Source organism: Mustela putorius, unplaced genomic scaffold (genome assembly GCF_011764305.1).
Source record: "Mustela putorius furo isolate JIRA1106 unplaced genomic scaffold, ASM1176430v1.1 tig00003869_pilon_pilon_pilon, whole genome shotgun sequence".
Classification (NCBI taxonomy): domain Eukaryota; kingdom Metazoa; phylum Chordata; class Mammalia; order Carnivora; family Mustelidae; genus Mustela; species Mustela putorius.
The window spans coordinates 1,566,469-1,587,975 of NW_025422021.1; the positions used below are offsets into that span (position 1 = coordinate 1,566,469).

The 21,507-nt window shown below is 37.4% G+C and overlaps 1 long non-coding RNA gene across 2 annotated transcripts in view; it reads right to left on the reverse strand.

Moving 5' to 3' along the window:
• The window catches only part of LOC101683227, a 47,826-nt gene extending 27,014 nt beyond the window's left edge, over window positions 1–20,812 (reverse strand). Inside the window, exons 1-2 of one of the 2 annotated variants that reach the window (XR_006602513.1) lie at window positions 20,515–20,812; window positions 17,399–17,560 (exon numbers count right to left, since the gene is read on the reverse strand). This is a non-coding gene — a long non-coding RNA (uncharacterized LOC101683227). The remainder of the gene's footprint in view (window positions 1–17,398; window positions 17,561–20,514) is intronic. The other variant, XR_200672.3, reaches the window with a different exon arrangement.
• Between the last annotated feature and the right edge of the window lie 695 nt (window positions 20,813–21,507).

A 21,507-nucleotide genomic window follows, 5' to 3' on the forward strand; every position in this document is an offset into this window, starting at 1 on the left:
CCGACAGGGTCTCAAGTTTTGCTTAATTTCATTGCTTGATTAGGAAACTTTAGTTTTTTTTTAATCCATTCTCCTTCCATTGTATCTAGAAGATCTTAATGGAGGAAATTAACCAAGCATTTTTCTGGGTTATTTCATTGTAGTTGAATATAGGACCATGTTGCTCTCTCAAACTCTTCTTCTATTGTTTTCAAGCTAAAATTAATTTACCGAACACCTGTTACAGGTCAAGCACTGTGTTACGAGATTTATGAGTGAAGATACGGTCTTTGTTCTATACTTACAGGAAAAAACAGAACAAAAGATCTAGTGAGTGATCCAGTAGAAAGAGTGTAGGCTGCTAAGGAAGCAATGGCCAGCAGGGGGCTCGGGTGAGGCTTCCTGTAAAAAGTGGTGTTCGAACTGTCACCTGAAACTTAAGTAGTATCTGGACCAGCTTCGATCTTTATTTCTTCCACTTTGACCCATCTCCCAGAATGTGGCTTTTATCCATTCTGTTCAACTGAACTGGCATTCTCATTGGACTCCTACCATCACCTAATTTACAAATAGAAGCTAGGCTCTCCTGAACTCTCCTCCTTTTAAAATTCATTATTTAAACTATTCCCTCACCTCTTTATGTTGATTTTCTATAGCACAGATAATGTTAATATATGTTTGCATGTAGAACATATAATGTAGGGACATCTGGATGGCTCAGTCTGTTTAAGGTCTGCCTTTGGCTCAAGTCGTGATCCCAAAGTCCTGGGATTGAGTGCTGTATTGGGCTCCCTGCTCAGCAGGGAGCCTGCTTCTCCCTCTGCCTGCTGCTCCCCCAGCATATGCACACACATACTCTCTCTCTCTCTTTCCCTCTCTCTCTGACAAATAAAATCTTTAAAAAAATATATAATGTAGTATATTAACTGTATATGACATTAATAAAAAATTATAAATTTAGTTAAAATGTTTAAAATTATATACCTGTCTTTAAAAATTTTTCTGCTAAGTTATAGGATTCATCTTTGTATTATATATGGAATTAATATTTGTTGATTTTTTAAAGAGCAAACAGATTACCTACACTTGGAAATAATAGTAAAAAGGGAATTACAAAGAATAAATAAATACAAAGTGTTTATAGTCAAATAAGTATTATTTACTTATAATAAGTAAGTGTTCATAGTCAAAATGACACTGATCCCCAGGTTTTCCTTTTGATCTATCAAGGGACAGAGACATTAATCTTTTTTTGACTCGACTGGGGCCAGAGGAAACGGTGGCATTTTTTCCACAATTACTAAAATTGAGGAATATGTCACTGTCTTCTCAGATAATAAACTTCATACAGAAATTGCTAAGGCTTCCCAAAAGTGCCTCCACTCAAAAGTATTAGACTACATGGGATAAAAAGACAAAATGTTTATTTTCTCACAAAGATGAAAATACAAGTATTTCATAAAAATAGTTGAAAAAAGACTTTGAAGCTGAGAAGGAATAAATGTATCTGAGATTACATTTACACAATTTACTATGGAAAATGTAATCATAAGACCGATGTGAGTTAAAACTGCATCAGCTTCTTAAATTTGTCATCCTTGTAGATTCAAGAAGAACACTCAGAATTATGAATGTTAACAGTTCATTAAAAGGTCATGGAATATAATCTTTCTCTCCTTGCCTCCTTCCTTCCTTCTTAGCGAGGTAGGAGTTGATAGGAGAGTGATAGGACCGTATTGGCCCAGTCCAGTGCATGGTACTGTGGTGTTGGAGCCCAGAAGGGACTAGGAGGTTGACTAGGAGGAAGGGGAGATGGTGGTCACCAACCTGGAGCATATTTGGAGGCTGAGGAGAAGTTAAGGAAGTTACTGTTTAGGGGGTAGTGGTAGTGAGATTATGGAGGTAGGAGATTTTACATACAGGGGAGATCATATTAGTATGGTGAGCCATGTTTCTCACTATATGTACAATTTCTGTATGGAAAGGGAGAACACTGAAATGAGCTTCATGTTATTGGACTAGAATTAGAGTATCAGTGCAAACTCAAGGTTTTCAACAGTCACTGACAGATGTGAAAATACAAAATAAGTGTAAATATAATTTATTATATATAATTATAATAAATACATATATGCATATATTCCCTAATACTCTTGACTAGGAGAACCTGGGAGAATCGACACTCCAGCAAGAATAAACACATCTAACACCCAGATGTTTGTTTCTAAATACCACCTTTTATAAAAGGAAGCAGAGCTGCTTAGAGAAAAGCTAACTCCAGGGCCAGGACAGAGAAAGTACAAGATGTGCCTCCTTGTGCCAGAAAGTAGGAAAGTCCTCAGTGAATTAAATGAATATGCTAAAAATACATAGAAACCAGATTAGACTCCCACTGGCCAAATCTGGGAAAAAATAATCATCAAAATAAGTAATCATATTAGTAAATGATAAATCATTGAATAAAATAAGAACCCATGAATTCATAGTAATAAAAACAGATAAATGATTAAATGAGGAAAAACAAAGATTTTTCTTATGGTAGACTACAGCTAATAAAGGCAGAATAAATGGTAGAATTAGAAAAGCACCATTTGTCAACCATCATTATAATAATTCAGTAAAGAAACATGAACAAGGGGCATTTGGGGGCTCAGTGGTTTAAACAACTGCCTTCAGCTCAGGTCATGATCCCAGGGTCCTGGGATCAAGCCCCTCTTCTGGCTCCCTGCTGTGCAGGTGGTCTGGTTCTCCCTCTCCCCACCTCTCCCACTGCTTGTGCTTGTTCGCTCTGTCAAATAAATTAATAAAATCTTTTTTTTTAGAAGATTTTATTTATTTATTTGACAGAGAGAGACACAGTGAGAGGGAATATAAGCAGGGGGAGTGGGAGAGGGAGATGCAGGCTTCCCACTGAGTGGGGAGCCCAATGTGGGGCTTGATCCCAGGACCTGAGCCAAAGGAAGATGCTTAATGATTGAGGGACCCAGGCACGCCTAAATAAATAAAATCTTAAAAAAACAAACATGAATGCATGCTAAAGCTAGGGAAAGAGAGAGTTCAGTAAAGAATGAGACATTTGCATAGTTTCTAATTATCTCCATAAAAATAGTGATTAAATTATGAAAGGAAATGAATAACTTCACACCAGAGAAAACTAACAAACACAACCTTAACTAACAGACCAAAGTTACATCACCAGTACTGAGAAAAATAATGTGAAGCATTGGGCTATGCAATATCCTGTACAAAAACAGAGCATCCCTTCTGTGATATTCACACCAAAATTGCATAAGCTGGGGCACCTGGGTGGCTCAGTCGGTTAAGCATCCAACTCTTGACTTCAGCTCAGGTTCTGATCACAGGGTCCTGGAATTAAGCCCCTGCTGGGCATAGCTCAGTGGGGAGTCTGCTTGAGACTCCTTCTCTCCATACCCTCCCCGCTGCCCCACTCATTCTATCTCTAAAATAATATTTTTTTAAAAAACTGCACAATCTAAATCTAATATTGAGGAAACATCAAACATACTCAACCGGAAAACAGTCTACAAAATAGGTGACCAGTGTCTACGTTACAAATATCAAGGAATCACTAAAGAACTCTTCCAGATAGGAACTTTAGGAAGTATTACCTCTAAATATATCTCATGACCCTACATCGAATTCTCTGAGACGACTGGTGAGACTTGAATAAGTTCTGTGGACTAAATGGTAGTAACATATCAGTGTTAATTTCTTGACTTTGATGGTTGTACTATGGTAATACAGGAGAATATTCTTGTTTATCTGAATTACACACTAAGGTGTTTGGGGGTGATGCTGCAACATGGTGTCAACTTACTCTCAGAAAAATTCTTTGTACTGGACTTATAACTTTTCAGTAAATTCCATATTATTTCAAAATAAACTTACACACATACACATATTTATTTGTGTATATATGTAGATACACCTACACACACACAGGTAATACTTGAGAGTCAGTTTTTGACTAGTCTTTTTTTTTTCTCTCGCAAATCTGTGCACTTAACATTGGAAAAAATGTATTACTTTTTCTCACCGAAACTTGTGGACATATACGAATACCAGCTTAGAGTAGAAACCATTTTTGCATTAATTTCTGTCATTTGCTAATGACATTATCCATTCTGAAGAAAAGTTCTATCCACAAAAGAAGGCCAGACAAATACCACTAATACAGAAATACATGGATATTCTTATTCTTTTATTTGGCATATACTTTTCTATAAGGCACAAATAGTTATTTCTTCTGTTTGGGCAAGGAAGAGTGGCCACTGAAAACTGAGAGAAAGCTCCACAGTTTGGGGGAAAGAGGAATTTCCTCAAGGGAAAAACAGCTAATTCAGCGCAGAGGTCATGCACAATGATCAGACAGAAAGAGAGCCCAAAATTTGCTTTGCAGTGATGGATAAGCTAAAATACTCCAGAAAAGAGCTATCTGTGTGGATTCTATTGTTGTCAGGAATAAGAATCTTCTAAATGACCCTAATGCTTAAAAATCAAAGGACCCAGAGACACCTGGGTAGCTTGGTAGGTTAAACATCAGGTCTTGATTCCAGAATTCCGGGATTGAGCCCCAAGTCAGGAGCCTGCTTCTCCCTCTCCCTGACGCTCCTCCCCCTACTCATGCACTTGCACTGGCTTACTCTCTCTCTTCCTCTCTCTCTCAAATAAATAAATAAAATCTTTAAAAAATCAAAATAAAAGTCAAAGGGCCCATATGCATATTCTTGTCATTTTCTCTTCATCTGACTTCACTCAAGCTTTGGCCTTGACCATTTTACCCAAACCACTATTTCCAAGACCACGAAGGACCCCCATATTGCCTCATGCACTGGTTAGTGTTCAGCTTCTTCTCATTGACTCTATGAGCAAAATTTTACAAGGGTGATCACCTCTTCTTCCTTTCTTCACCTTGCTTTCAAGTCAACACTAATCTTCCCCTTCATCTATTTAGATGACTTTGCAAACTTGGAACACCCCAGAGCTCAGACCTTAGACACCTTATCTATGTATGTATTTTTTTTTTTTATGTGATCTCATTCAGTCTCACAGCTCTCAATACAATCTATTCAGGCTGGACCCCTCGCTTGGTTCCAAATTCTAACTGAGAAACTGCTGACTTAAGACCTATTAAACAACCAGGTGAGGTGCACCTGGGTGAGTCAGTCTTTAAGCATCTGCCTTTGGCTGAGACACTGATCTCAGGGTCCAGAGATCGAGCCCCACATCAGGCTCCCTGCTCATTAGGAAGCCTGTTTCTCCGTCTCCCACTCCCTGTTTGTGCTCCCTCTCTCACTCTCTCTCTGTGTCAAATAAATAAATAAAACCTTAAAAACAAAACAAAACAATAAGACAACAACAACAAAAAAATCCAGGTGGGTTATTTCCACATTGACATGTCTGGACTCCTGAGCCTCCCCTCTGAGAGCTGCTCTTCTGTCTTCCCACCTCTGTTAATGGCAAATCCACCTTGCTAGTGGATCAAAACAAAAAATCTTGGAGTCATTCTTGCCTTGCCCTTTCTTTCATATCCATATCAAATCTAGTGCAAATCCTGTCAGCTCTACCTTCAAAATATACCCAGAAGCTCACTGCGTTTGATGACTTTCTCTGTCACCTTCCAGGCTCCAGCCATCTTCATCTTGTCTGTAACACTAAAATAGCCTCTTAAGTGGTCTCACTACTTCAACCTTGGCCCCTAGAGTCTATTTTCAACACAGAGGCCAAAGTAATCCTTTAAAATTCACATTATATCACTGCTCTGGTGAAAACCCAATGGCCTCTTATTTCAAGAGTAAAAGCTAAAGTACTTACAATGCTGCATAAAGCCTACACCATCTATTATTCTGTGTGTGTGTGTGTGTGTGTGTGTTTTCTTAACTTCACCTTACAGTTCCTTCTACTTGCTCACTCTACTCTCCCCTCTGACCTCCTTGCTGCATCTGGCATATTCCTGGCATGCACTGACCTCAGAGCACATGCTGTTTCCTCTAACAGGAAAGCTCTTGCCCAGACACCTACATGGCGCCTTCCCTTACCTCTCGTCATCTTTTCTGTGATGCCTTCCCTGATTATCCTATTTAGAATTGCAGCTCTTCCCATCTCAAACGACTCCAGGCTCTTGAATTCCCACTTCCTCCTATATTTTCTAACATTAACACTCTCTAACATGCTACATCACTTCCTTATTTGTCTTGTTTCATGTTTATCTCTCTGCTAGAATATAAACCACAAACACATATTTTTATCTTTTAGCTTACTACCCATGTATCTAGCACTAAAAACCTGGTACATGGTACTCACTCCATAGATATTTATGAATGGATCAAACTTCATGGGAAAACAAGAAAATAAAGTAGGTCACCCTGCAGCTAGAACTTGATGGACAATGTAGTAAGGTAGGAAAGAGAGAAAATAGAAATTACAATTTTATGCAACAGAGATACCAACCTCAACTTGGCAATAAGATCAGCCCACCCAACTGTAGCTGTTTGAAAGCTTCTTGGGCATCAAAGTATCTCAGAGTGAATAAAGATTAAACCCTGGTTACTTCTAATCTAGTCAGTATGATCTATTGTGTACGAAAAGGAAAAAAGGGCCAAAAACTTAGATAAAAAACTTTGACAAACCAAGGTCCACACAGAATTTCAGATATTAAAAGTTAATAATACTCAGCACAAAGGCTGATGTTAGCTTAATAATTGTGCTTTTAGCAATTCTAAATATCACAGGAGTGTGGGACTTGTAATTAGCTAATGTTAGCTACTGAAGATTTGGCAAGTAACAGAATCTTGACAATTTTTACACATAAGAATAGCACTTATAATATGAGAGCTGTCTTGGAACGAGAGCAGTGCTCTTGAACATACACAAACAACAGCCTGATCTCTAAGCTGTGTCTCTTGTCTGTCATAGTACCTATATTTTGAAGATTCTTTGTAGACATCTGGAAAAAGACTTCAAGAACTCCAGGCTGTCTGGCACTAGGACTGAGCAAGGAAAAGCTCATACTATGAAGGCAAGTATTAGTTTCATGACTTTGAGGGAAGAGTATAATCTTCTGAACTTCATTTCCCATCTATAATATGGAAATAATAAAGCTAACTTTTTCACTGGGTTATGAAAATTAAATGAGATATAGTAGCTATTATATAAACATTAACTATACTACAGCCATTGGAACATATAAATATATAGAAATAATAGAATGGGGCACCTGGATGTCTCAGGAGGTTAAGCACCCAACTCTTATTTCAGCTCAGGTCATGATTTCAGGATCATGAAAGCAAGCTCCGTGATGGGCTCCATGCTCAGCAGAGTCTGCTTGAGATTCTCTCTCTCTCTTGCTTCCTGTGTCCCTTCCACTACTCATGCTTGCTCTCCCTCTAAAACAAATCAATAAAATCTTTTAAAAAATAATACAATGATTAGGATTCACCTAAGTGAGTAAATATAACAAAATTTATGTTTGTATTATGTCCCAAAATCTTTTTTCCTCTTTCTTCCACTCTCCCATTCTTTCTCCCCTGAATATCCTCCTCATTTTCACATATTTACAGTATTCACATATTTACTCTACCATCTGATTTCAATCCTAAGGAAATGATCTCCTAAATGAAAATCTAAAAAGTATAATTTTTTCCCAAAGTACTAACTCTTAAAGAGATTATTCTCTAATTGGGGGAATTTAGCAATTTGTAAAAAGTAGCAACAATAATTTTTCTAGCATCAGGAAACCACAACAAATGTTATTTCAACTCAATCATTTCCTTTAATTGATCAGCAATATATTGAATACCTGCTATGTGACAGGCAGTGTTAAGTAGTGGGTATACAGCAGTGAGCAAAGAGACATGGTTCAGACCTCCCAAAGTTTACAATCTAGTAGAAACAGACATAAATATATTAATAGCTATATAATTACAGAATATAAGTGCAAGGTGATCGAGTTCCATGAAGATAACAGGTGGGGTATGATAGAAAACAAAGTACTTAAATAGAAAAGTTAGTGGAAGCTTGTCTGCAGAGTTATTATTAGTTAAGTTGAGACATGAAAAATGAGACAGCATCCGTCATACCACAGAACTAAGGAAAAAACATTCCACGTGGTGACAAGGCTCTAAGGTAGGAAAAGAGTTTGGAGTTTTCTAGAAAGTAAAAATGTTAGTGTAGCTGGATCATAGTTAAGAAGGATGTGAATAGTTCAAGGTAAAGTTGGTCAATCTTTTGTATCATGTAAGACATTATAAGGAGCTTGGATTTTTATTTTATGTATAATGAGGACTTAAGAATTTTTAAAAGTGTGATTTGACTTAGTTTACAGTTTTTAAAGTTCACAACAATGCCATATAATGAATAATTATGGTGGGATAAAGGAAGAAGCAAAGAGGAAACATGGAGATCAGTTAGAAGACTATTACAAGAATCTCAATGAAAGATGACTGTACCCGCAATGAGATCACAGAGTAGAAATGATGAGAAATGAATGGATTGAAGGTATAATATGGAGGTGTAATCTATGTCTTGCTGAAGGACTGGGTGTTGGTCATGAAGAAGGAGAAATCAGAAATGACTTCTAGGTATTAAGTTTGAGCAATTTGTGGTTGGTGATATATACTGAGATGGGAAAAGAAGAGTTTTCATAGAAGGTAGAGTTCTCATTTGGATATATTAAGTGTAATATGAAACTTAATGTGAATCAACCAAAGAGAGAGATCCAAAAGCTAGCTAGAGAAGGCCTCCACATACAACCAAAATAGAATAAAATAACCTAACAAATACATAAAAGAACTGTTGTCAAGACCCTTGATATCAGGCAACAGGAGAGTAATCCCTAGGATACAGGAAATATATGAGGTAAGTCTTAAGATGATTTTACTTAAATCCCCAAGAGAGTTCCCACAAGGTGGCACAGGGAAGGGAACTCTGGTAGATGCCCTGAGTAGAGCAAATGAAGTTAAGAGTCCCGAAAAATCAAGAAGGCTAGAGTTCACAGGACAAAAAACTGAAGACAGCAGCACTGAGAGAGAATCCTGGAAATCTACAGAGAATTCCTTTATTCAGTAGAGCACTGACCATCACATGCGTTTGAAGAAACTACCTGAGCACTGAGAAAGAACCACCTAAAGGTTGAGAGGTAATTTAACTTACAGTTTACATGGGCTGGGAATAGTCCTGTACACAACAGCCAGACTGGAAAATAATGATTTATGGGGCATTAGGTAAGCACTCAGAAGTATCTTGCTATAGTAATGGTCATTGCCCTCAACAGTGCTCTGATCCCATCTAATAAATCTTTAAAGATTTAAAGGAATCAAATATTTTCCAAATAAAGCTCAAAATTATTTATAGGAATAAAAAAATATCTCACATAAACAAGATAAAATTTACACTGCCTGGCATCAATTCAAAAATTACCAGGCATGCAAAGCATCAGGAAAGTCTCATCCATCATAAGGAAAATAAATAAATAAATAAACCAATCAATGAAACCAATCAATGAAACTAACCTAAAAATGACACAGATGATAGAATTAGCAGTCAAGAATATTAAAATGATTATTATAGAATTTTTTCCCCATATTTTCAAAAACTCAAGGAGAGATATGGAAGATATAATAAAAGACAAAACTTCTGGAGATGAAAACTGCAATGTCTGTGATGAAAAATACACTGAATTGTATGAAAAGGAAGTTAGTCTTTGCAAAAGAAAAGGCACAGTGGACTGAAAGATACGGCAACTAATAAGAATTATCAAAATGAAGGAATGAGAAAAAAAGAGAATCACAAAATAAACAGAGTTTCACTGAGGTCATTCTAAAATTCATATGGAAATGAAAAGACCTAGAAGAGCCAAAACAACTTTGGGGGTAAAATGTTATACAAGTAACACTACCTGATTTCAATATGGGTATAAACTACTTAATGAAAGTAGTGTCATATTGGCATGAAAATAAATAGGTCAATGAAACAGAATAGAGTACAGAAATAGAACTACACATGGACAGACAGTGTTTTTGGGGTTTTGTTTTGTTTTTTTGTTTTGTTTTGTTTATACAAAGGTGAAAAGGTATCTTCATTGAGAAAGGATGGTCTTTCAAAAAGTGGTCCCATGCATATCTAGAAACTAGATATCCATATGCAGAAAAATGAACTTTGATCAATACCTTATACCAAAAAGGAAAAAAAAAAATCAAAACAGACCCTACACTTAAATGTAGAACATACCATTATAAAACTTCTGGAAGCAAATATAGGAGAAAATTGTTGTGACTCTGGTTTAGGCAAATATTTTAAAAATATGACACCAAAAGTATCAAAATAAAAGGCAACGGCTCTTTGAAAGACCCCGTTGAGAATGAAAACACAAGCCACAGACTGGGAAAAAGTATTTGCAAATCAAATATCTAGTAACGGACTTGTATCTCAGTAAGATACAACCCAATTAAAAAATAGGCAAAAGATGTAAACAGATACTTCACCAAAAGTGATATACATGTAGGAAATAAACACAGAAAAGACACTCAACATCATGTTACTAGGAATATACAAATTAAAACTACAATGAGGTAACAGTACACACATATTAGATTTAAAATAAAAATACTGACCATACCAAGTGTTGACAAGTATAAGGAATAACTAGAGCTCTCATACCCTGGTGGTGGGATTAAAAATGGCACAACTGCAGGGCACCTGGGTGGCTCAGTGGATTAAAGCCTCTGCCTTCAGCTCAGGCCATGATCCCAGGGTCCTGGGGTTGAGCCCTGCGCCATCTCTCTCAGCATCTCTGCTCAGCAGGGAGCCTGCTTCCCTTCCTCTCTCTCTGCCTGCCTCTGCCTACTTGTGATCTCTGTCTGTCAAATAAATAAGTAAAATCTTTAAAAAAAAAAAATGGTATGACTGCATTAGAAATCAGTTCAGCCGCTTCCCCCAATTTTTAACATACATCTACCATGTGATCCAGCTATTCCAACCCTCAGTATTTACCCAAGATCAGTTAAAACGTATGCAAATATGTATAGCAGTTTTATTTGTAACAGGCAAAATTTAGAACAACTCAAATACCCATCAGTAGGTAAATGGATATTCATACAATGGAAAACCAGTACAATGGAATACTACCGTTGAGCAATAAAAAGCAATGAACTACTGGTAAATGCAGCAACATGGATGAATCAGAGTAATCAATATGAGTGAAAAAAAAATGCCAGATTAAAAAAAATATTGAAAAATTTATTTCAAATAGCTCTTTAAAGTAACCTTGCTTATTTGTGCTTTGTCATTTTAAAGCTATAGCCCTGAAACCTTTTAAATGCTAAAGGATCATTCTACTGTTTATACCAAATCACTGCATTTGTGTAAGATTCTAGAATACATAAACCAATACACAGTGACAAAACAGGTATTTGGTCACCTGAGGACTAGTGAGGGGGTGGGGGAAAGGCATGAGGAAGTTTTGGGAGGGATCATTATAGCCACCATTTTATTTGTGGTGCTGGTTTCATGGGCAAATACATATGTCAAAACTTACCAAATTATACATTTTAAATATGAGCCATTTATTGCTTGCCAATTATTATTCCTTGATTAAGCTGTGAGAAGAAAAAGGAGGAGATGCAGGAGGACAAGGAGGAAAAAAAGCAGACAATGAGTTTGGCACAGCAGTGTTTGCTGCAGATACAGACGTGGTAGTCATTAGTGTGCAGACAATACTCCAAACCTTGGGAACAAATGAAGCCACACAGGGAAGGAGTACTCCCAAGAGAGATGGGGACCTAGGATACTGCCTTAAGAAAAACCAAAAGTTGATGTTTAAGAGGAAGAAGCTCCCAACAAACACTTTGTTTTTTTAAGTTGCTTAAATCCAGCCAATATCAAGTTTGAAGCATCTCATCACCATACAGGCTGAACCAGTAGGAATACAGATTTATTTAAGGGAATGTAAAACTTAACCATTCTTGTGTCTTTTTACATGTGTTCCTTTTTGTTAGTCCCTAATATTTATTTAACACGACTATTTTTTATCTTAATTTACAGAAGCTGCCTTTTTTGTCCCCCCCTCCCCGCCAATGTTATTTTCAGAAGTTGCACTCGAAACTCTCCATTATAGAGAAAATATTTTCTTATATTTCTAGGACACATGCTAGCATATTTTTTAAAGGAATTATTTCTTTATTTTGAGAGAGAGAGAAAGAGAGAGTGCACGCACACAAGGGTGGAGTGGCAGAGGGAGAAGGAGAGAGAATATTAAGCAGACTCCACACTGAGCACAGAGTTCAGCTTGGGGCTCTATAATCATGACCCTGAGATCATGACCTGAGCTGCAAACATGAGTCAGTGCTGTAACCAACTGTGCCATCCAGGCGCCCCTGAAACATGCTAGCATATTTTGAAGACAAAATGCATTTTAATGTAATGTTGAACTAAGAGCGTTGTATTTGTCATGTATCATCAACAGAGTACTGATACAAAGTATTCACAGAAACAGAAAGTGTGAACATTGTCATTTTAACTAATATTCATGTGTCAGTGTATCCTAAATTAAGCTCATTAGAGTTCATAAATAAATAAATTTTGTGTTTAAGCTTAATATAATTTATGTCAAGAGACTTAAATTAACTTTTTCTATTTTGTTCACTTCTATTTTGTTATATTAAAGCAAAAGCCCTGAGACCTTCTAGATGAAATCCTCATATTTTTATCAGAATTGGAATTTTATTGCCAGGAACAAAAAAATCCAATGCACCTCTTCCCTCAGGCTTCTATCTCAGCGTATCCACGCTACTTCTTCCTCCCCATCACCAGATATTTCTGCAGGTGTTGCTTGTGGCCCGTGGCTTCACTTCCCAGTCCTCTCAGCTCTTCTGAAACTGCTCTCTGGAAGCCCCCGTGAAGTCTCAGGCACCAGCTTCCCTGAGCTTGCTTGTCTGTTCTCCCTGCTCTCCCGTTCCTAAGCTTGTTGCAACACTTGACACTACAGATGGCTCCAATCTTCTCACGACTCCCTTCGTCCTCTCTGTGCAGGCTATTCCTTTTCAGTTTCTGAGTCTTTCCTTCTCAGCTTAAATTTTGAATCAGCAGGCTGCTATTTTGTACTCTTTTCTTTATCTTCCCTCTTCCTGGACAATCTTATCCCCGTCCATGTTTCTGCCTCCAACTTCATAAGTTATGTGCATTTCCACGAAAGAAAGACTGTTCTCTCTCTTGGAGCCAGAAACACCCTTGCCCAGCCCAGCTGCTTGGCTAATTCATATTGGATCTGGAAGATGCAGATCAAGACAGTATATTATTTTTAATGGCTTAGAAGTCATGTCCACTCAATAATAAGTCTGTTAGCAAAGGATAAACTTCACTAAGTACAGCTTCCCCCACTACCTGAAAGTAGAGTGTGCCCATGAAATTTTATAAGCCAGAATGGAGAAAAGGCAAAGATGCAATTACTACTAATTTATAGGTAACAGATTTTGAGCATTCCAAGACCCCCCCCAAAAACCTCTCTTAGGGCACATCTTACTGATGGAACCACAAAACAAATCTAGATAAAGCCAGATACTCTCAGACACAGTTCAAAGCTATGGCAGACACCGAGATGTTGGGTGTGGTTCCTGAAGAAGCTGGTGGGGTCTCTCTCGCAGCTGGGGTAAACACCGCCTCTATCTATCCTGCCTCACTCACTGCAAAAAAAAAAAAAAAAAAAAAAAAAAAAAATGCTGAATGCTATTTTTGTTTCTTGCCTTTTTTCTTTTTTTTGTAAAAGCAAAAATTCCTTTTGGATTTCTCTCAGTGGAAAGTGATACCAATGTATATCTTAAGTAAAAGGAAAGCAGCACAAACAGACCGTTCAAAATAATAAATATAATAAACTATCTAATAATCACAGGGCAAGTGACAATCAGACAATCTGTTCCAATTTCTAACACATTTACTTGGGGGGGTTTCAGAAAAAGAAAAAAAAAAGCAAATATAAACTTGTGGTTGTTGGTTACAGAGCAATACATAAAAATTGTGGGGGAAAGCTCTAGAAAGTAACATACAAGAAAGGATTTGAACTTTCTCGTGGCCAAGAGCCAGGGCTCATTCTTCATGAATCTTACAGACATCCTGTCTAGTTGAAAGTAAACAAAAGTAAATGAAGGTATAATCTGCAACCAGAAGTTAGAGCATTATGCTGAAGCCCAGAGAAGCTCTATTCCTCACATTAGGGACTCGTCACTGTCCTAGATGAAGCCTACTTAACATGCTGACTCTTGCAGCATCATCTGCCCGGGACAAGGCTCAGATAGATCTACAATGAGATCCACTTTATTGGTTAGGGAACCCAGAGGATCTGCAAAGTCTTTATTCACATAGATGCCACTAATGGAAGAATGTGTCTCACTGTCACAAAAGCAAATTGCTCTTCATTTTTATATAAAGTTATTCACTGAAGAAATTCGTCATCAAAGTCACAGTTTATGAATAATTTTGGTGTATATAATTTTATCCATATGTTCCATAATCATGTAAAATTAGCCTGCACAAAGTAATTATTTTTTCACTTCTTAGGAATACTTCCTTTGTATTTTCTAAATAAAATTCTAGTGTTTATAGCTGCCATTATCTGAAATTATATACTGACCTCAATCTTTCAATTTTCACCAGAATATTCCATGTTTGTATTTAGTAAAGAGAAAAGTGTGTATGTGTATGTGTCGGTATACAGAAAGAAAATATAAGAGAATGGAATTAAGAGATGGTACAGAAATTAAGCATTTATGCAAATTAATTTTATAAAAAAATAATGTGTGGATCATAAAATAAAATATTAAAAGTTTACTCCACTCAGTAAATTTTAGTTATGAATTTTTTTTAAGATTATTTATTTATTTATTTATTTGACAGAGAGAAATCACAAGTAGATGGAGAGGCAGGCAGAGAGAGACAGAGGGAAGCAGGCTCCCTGCTGAGCAGAGAGCCCGATGCGAGACTCGATCCCAGCACCCTGAGATCATGACCTGAGCCGAAGGCAGCGGCTTAAACCACTGAGCCACCCAGGCGCCCCAGTTATAAATTTTTTAAATGCTTATTTTCAAGATCTCCATATTCACAGGTGAAAATACTTACATATTGCTCATTATGTTCCTGGTAACCTGCCTATTTTTATTTTTTTAGTTTCATGATTTTCATATCTGAATCATGTTAAAACATTTAACGAGCTCTCCAAGTGAAATTATTTCTCAACTTATTTTTTAGCACTTCCTATTGTTTCTAGAGTAGCAGATAACATCAGTACATTTGTATAGTTAAAAGAAAGACATTCTGTTTATTATTCTTTGGTGACATTTTATTGAAAATGAATTATATTCATGTAGTTTTAACATGAGAACATAAAATTATAACTCTTAGAAGAGACTAGAAATATGGAGTAGATAGGTCAATGACATTTATAAAGAATATTATCTTAAACAGCTGTCCATTAATATGCTTCTGAGCATATTGCCTGGCATATGTGCTTGGCAGACACATTTATAATACAGGGAAGAGCTCGCTAAGGCTTTTATTTCAATTACTGTGAAGATTCTCCAGGGTGACGCTAGGTGTTCAGGATGAAAGGCCATTGTAGTTAGTCAATACATTTTCTGCTACTAATTTTCTCTTCTATTTTCTCTACTAATAAGATTGAAGTACATTATTTAATTGTTTTAGGTTCCAAGATCTTAAAAAGGGTAAAGATGTTAGACTTTACAATGAAACAAAACCCTAGGGTGCTAGAGGGTTCGCTCTATAGAAACAGGTCTTGTCAGGAGTCATCGAGCTGATGTCTAATATCTATACTAACTTTTATCAGAACACAAGTGGAATGACTGTAGCATGATAATACTGAAAGTGAGCTTCTCAGCTAATCAACACATGTAAACTTCCCCCATAATTCTAATAGCATGGGTTTTCAGCATGGCTTTCTTATTCAAGTCTAGCTCATGAATCTTGAAAAGGACACTACAAAACCCCCCAACCCTTTCTTCCTTGCCCCTATACAAAGAGCTTTTCAGAGGAGTTTACTTAAAGCAACAAAAGGTGAAAGATCAATCATGAGACCACAGAAAGAGCAGCAGTTCGACCTACTGCCCTTTATATACTACTGATTTCCTCCAACATAACTTAAAAAAAAAAAAGTGAAAAGGGTATTTCCATTTTTTGATTTATTAATATATTTCTTTTGAGTTATGCTAGTTCACACAATCAAGAGACTTCTGTCCTAAGCAAGGTACTATCAAGTCCCAGCATTTGTAGTAAAAGAAAACAATTACTAATAACTGCAATTTGTTGTTGGTTGATGATTATTAAGCATGCATGTTTGAAATTCAGAATTTTTACATGATGTTAGTCTATCACCCCCATGTCTCTTCTTCATATTATGTATTTTTTTTTTTTTAGAAAAAGAAAGAATTGTGTTTTATAAATATGTTGATGGAAGAAACTGCTCAAGAAAACCTAAGTTTCAGATAAATATTCTTAGGATTTTTCTCAAATTCAGAATTTAAACATCTTTTTCTCCTCTCAGGAAAATAATTTTTGAACTAGCTTAAAAATGTCCAAAATGGCTTGTGGCACGTTTTGGCCCGGTTTCTTTTTGCACTAGGACAATTTTTTATGTCTTTTTCAAGTTATACTATTGATGTTCATCTTTAAGACAGTAATAAGCTAGAAACTCTGTAAAGATAGAAGTAATGGTACACTTATATTGTAGCAAAACAATTTTGTCTTCTAAAATCAGTCACTATGAAATGTTATCTTGCCTTCAGGGAGTCTAAGTTTAGAATTAGCATCCCTAAATTATTATATTTAAAGTGAAGACAAATGGATGAATGTAAACTGCCATCCAATGTCAGTAAAAACGGGACACAATCCCATCCTTAGAGCTGGTAGAAAATACAATCAGACTAATAAATATAAAGCTCAGAGAACTGAGCTGTATGATAAAGGGGATATATTCTTACCTGAAAATATGGGGTTTTTTTCCTGGTCATCAATTGTACTGTTAGTGATTTTAACCATATATTTTACCTCTGCTTTCTTGTATTTCTAAGGTAATGCTGCTTTATTTTCAAAATGTTTATCATTTCTGGGGTGCCTGGGTGGCTCAGTGGGTTAAAGCCTCTGCCTTCAGCTCGGGTCTTGATCCCAGGGTCCTGGAATCAAGCCCCACATCCGGCTCTCTGCTCAGCGCGAAGCCTGCTTCCTCCTCTCTCTCTGCCTGCCTCTCTGCCTAGTTGTGATTTCTCTCTGTCAAATAAATAAAATATTTAAATAAATAAATAAATAATGTTTATCATTTCTATTTGTTATTTTTTCCCAAAATTTCTGAGAGCTCCACAGAGTTCCCTACATGTATGCAAAGGTATGCAAAGCACATTACCATTAATCAATGCTGTCATCCTCCCAGGTACACTTCCCTGGCTCAGGAGCCTTATGGGCCCTAGTGAACAGAAAAGGCCCAAGCAGTCAGGAATCAACTTCACAGTGTTTCTTCAGAACCCCCGAAAGGTGAGAAGTAACAACCACAGAGCATCAAGGACTCCTTGCATAAAAAACAAAAGTAAAGTACTCAGTAAAAGACAAATAGCTTTCTCAGAGAATGCAAGATTTCAAGTGATAGGCAAGGGCAAGACTTGTGTACACTTCCTGGAACCTCTACCAGAACATCAACACTGACTCCCAAAGGAGACTACTGAACTGGGGTGAATCAGCCGCCTGGTGTCAGAGCCTGACACTAAGCCTCGGTGGGAGTGGCAGTGGAGAAGGATGTGACTGAAGCTGGTGTGAAGCTGGATCCCATATTGGCAATCATTTTATTTGCCTTTCCTCCAACTTGTAGCCTTCTGGCTCCCTTTCTACATCCTGCTCAACAATCATCCTGTACACTCTTCCCTAGATAATCAACATTTACAACCTGGTGAGTGTGTTTCTATACCCATTCCCATGAAATCATGTATAGGTGTAAGGTTTGATCACTGCTTGGGGCCGTATTATATACACATTCCTGTTCCTGTACTTCTTCCGTAATACATTTTAGAAACCCCTCCGCGATATAGCTCTAATTCATTCTTCTCAGGAGTTGGTAATACTTCATGTTATTGATATGTCACAATTCATCACCATTCTCTTACCTTTTGTTTATATGTTCATTTGCTACTACAAAAAATTCATTCAGGCAACATGTCTTTATCAGATGGCCCTCTAGTACCATCTGGTTTGACTCCAGGAACAGCAGTGACCAAAGTCCCTGCCCTCACAGAACATCCATTCTAGAAGAGGGGATGGACAACGCTTTATTATGTAACATAATGTGATATTTTTCTAAAGCTAAATAGGGAAATAGAAGGTTACAGGAAATTACTTATTACTTTAAATGCAGAGGTAGGGAGAACTGCTCTCAGACAACCTGAAAGGTTTGAGAGCGTAAACAAGAAGGAGTGTTAGGAGAAGAGCGATCAAGTAGACTGAACAGCACCAGGTCTCTGAAAGGAGAGCACAAGCACAGAGTGAGTGACTGAGAGTAGAACAGCACGGAGGGTCTGAAAGGAGAGCGTGTGCAGAGTGACTGAAGACAAAGGGCAACGCGGCAATGCCCTTGTGACTGCTGCGCAATGAGCACTAGGACAGAGGCAAAGGCATCAGCAAGATATCACGCCCAGGGCCCGGATGCTGTAGGGCGTGGTAGGCTATGGTAGGCACTTTAGAAAATGCCACAATAAACATCACAGATCTTGCTAGATTGGTTTCCGAACAGGTTGTCACAATTGACATTTCTACAAGCTGTTTATAAGTATAATGGTTCCCTGATACCAAGTGCAATTTTCTTTTAATAATTTGATGTGTGTAAAGTGGTATCTTTTGTTACTTTAATTTTCATTTCCCCATCTGTTAGGGAAGTTGAACACTTGCTAATTTCTGTTTGAATTAAACACTTATTTATCTCTGTTTGATAAGAAGGTAAAGAGTCCTTACTATGTGACATACGCTGTTGTTAACACTTCACATAAATTTTCTCACTTAACAACCCAGTGTAATAGAAACCATTAGTTTACAGATGAGGAAACTAAGGCAGAAGGCCATTAAGTAACTTGCGTAAGATCTCATAACTGGGTAGTAGTGGGTTAGGAATTTAAAATGCAGGCAGCCTGGCTCTAGAGAGTCCACACAGCTTTTGCCAGGCATTTGAGTTTGCTATTCTATAAAATCTGCTGATAACCTGAAAGAGTATTAGAAGAAGAGAAAATATGTACAGAAAAGCTATACACATGCAGACTTTTCTCCTTAGCTTATCATGTCCGTCAAATCCAAAGAGAGGTGCGGATATTAGAGCCACTGGTGAGAAATAGGATAGTTTCACTATGTGAACAACAGTATCATCTCAGGTTGAGAATAAAAATGAAATTCTGGTGCCATCTCAGATCCATTGGCCTCTGTAGTAATAGATACCAGAGCCAGAACTGGAGACTTTAAATTAGCACAAATATAACACAGCTCCTGGCCAGGAGAGCTTGCTACAAGGCCCAACACGTATCAACACAAGATATAATTGTCTAGGTTGGTAGGAAATAGTCTTTGAAATATGCCAAAATGCGGACTTTCAAGTGTAATGATAATAAACTAGTTTATAGCAATAAAAATGTGTAAGATGTGTAAATATCAACACTGAAAGGACCCTTTGTAATTATCATTGTCCAGTCTTTACACAGAACCTCAGGATTTCTTTCTCACTTGATCTACCTTACATTGTATGAGGGATGAAAGGGGAAAAGTGGAAGCAGCCTGGAAAAAGCACAAAAGCCCTGAAGCTCAATGGGAGACAGGGTCTTGAAGAACACAAACCGCAAATAACCTGCCAAGTCTGTGTTCCTTTTTCATGAAAAAGAAGGTTTAAGGATGCCTTAGTAATCTAATACCGACGATATGGAAAAAAGAAATGATTTCAAACATTGAAACATACACAGCATTTTAAATGAGTATCAAACCCCATTTAAAATAGCTACATACTCTTAGACATGGTCTTGAATCCATCCCAAATTTACAACTCTTGATGTGGGAAGAAAAAGAGGATCCCTGCTGAGCAACAGGCCTTTATCTCTGTGGATCACTTTATAAGTTTAAATTTCCACTTTGGACTTAAAGACAGACTTTCAGAATGAAACAAAAAGAAGAAATAAAACATCAGTTATATTTTCTAGTCCTATCATTTGACTTTTAAAATTCCAATCATCTTCCATCAAAAAAAATAATGCATTTCCTCTTGTCTAGACAACATAACCTGCTTCCTTCTCAGACACGCCACTTGGGACCCCAGGCTCTGTCTCACTTCACTCACACCATCTTTAATTCCACCAAACCCAGGTAGCTATATGTCCCTTCCACACCCCAAAACTAGGGACCCCTGCAAAGTGGTGCTTATCATTCTTGAGCCAGTGCTTTCACCAGATTCTGTTTTGAAAAGCATTTGTTCCTGTTTTGTTTTGTTTTGTTTTAACTTACCTTGTGAAGTCTCATCCCTGTGACATCTGACAGTGGCTTTGGGTGTAGACTAACTCGAAAAAAGAAAGCAAGTAGTGGTTAAGGCGGCGGCTTTCTGCGGAGCAGACAGGTTGAGCAATCTAACACAGAATGTGCTAAGTTCAGGTCAGCCACCAATTAGTAAAACTGAGAAGTCAACGGTAGTGTTTAACACTAGTCGGCTTAGTGTTCCCACTACCTTCACACATGGAGTAGTGAAGCATTCTGACCATAATTTTAACCTCAGAGTTATGCTTTTTTAAAATATTTCTTCCACCTTACCAAAACTTTTTGTAATAGACTGTATTTTTGAGAAAAGAAGGCTTCTTCCTTTAAGACCTATTATCCAGGAACCACTCCATGCATGTCTTAGACTACATCACTACTGTGTCTTGTAAGCACCTTCAGGACAGGATCCATCTCATATTTCTTTGCATTCCTCCCAATACTAGCACAGTGTGTTCCTAGGGGGTGAAGATATGCACGCCTATGTCGTTTATTTGATCATCCACTCATCCATTTATTCACTCATCTAAATTATTAGATGTCTGTATATTAAGCTTCTCTTCTTCATGCCCTGAGAATACAACCACAAATAAGACACAGTCCCTGCCCTGGAGGTTGTAAAATCTGGCTGGGTTAAGAAAACTGAGCCAGTAACTGTGTCCAGCATGTGAGAGGATAATAAAAGTTAATATAGACTATATTGGGCCCCAGTGGGGAGATGGGCAATCTAACTGGGGGTGAAAGAATTGGTCAAAGGAGATTTTTGAACTGTAAGAACATCACATGGGCATTTTCCATGCAAGGAAATGCATTCCCCACTAGAAGTCCAGCATATGCAAAGATCCAGAGGCACAATATCATATAGTATGTTCTGAGAACAGCAGCTAGTTCATATTGATGGAATACAGAGGATCCTGACCAGGGATGAGATTGAGACATTAACAAGATGATTTTTAACTTCAGGAGCCA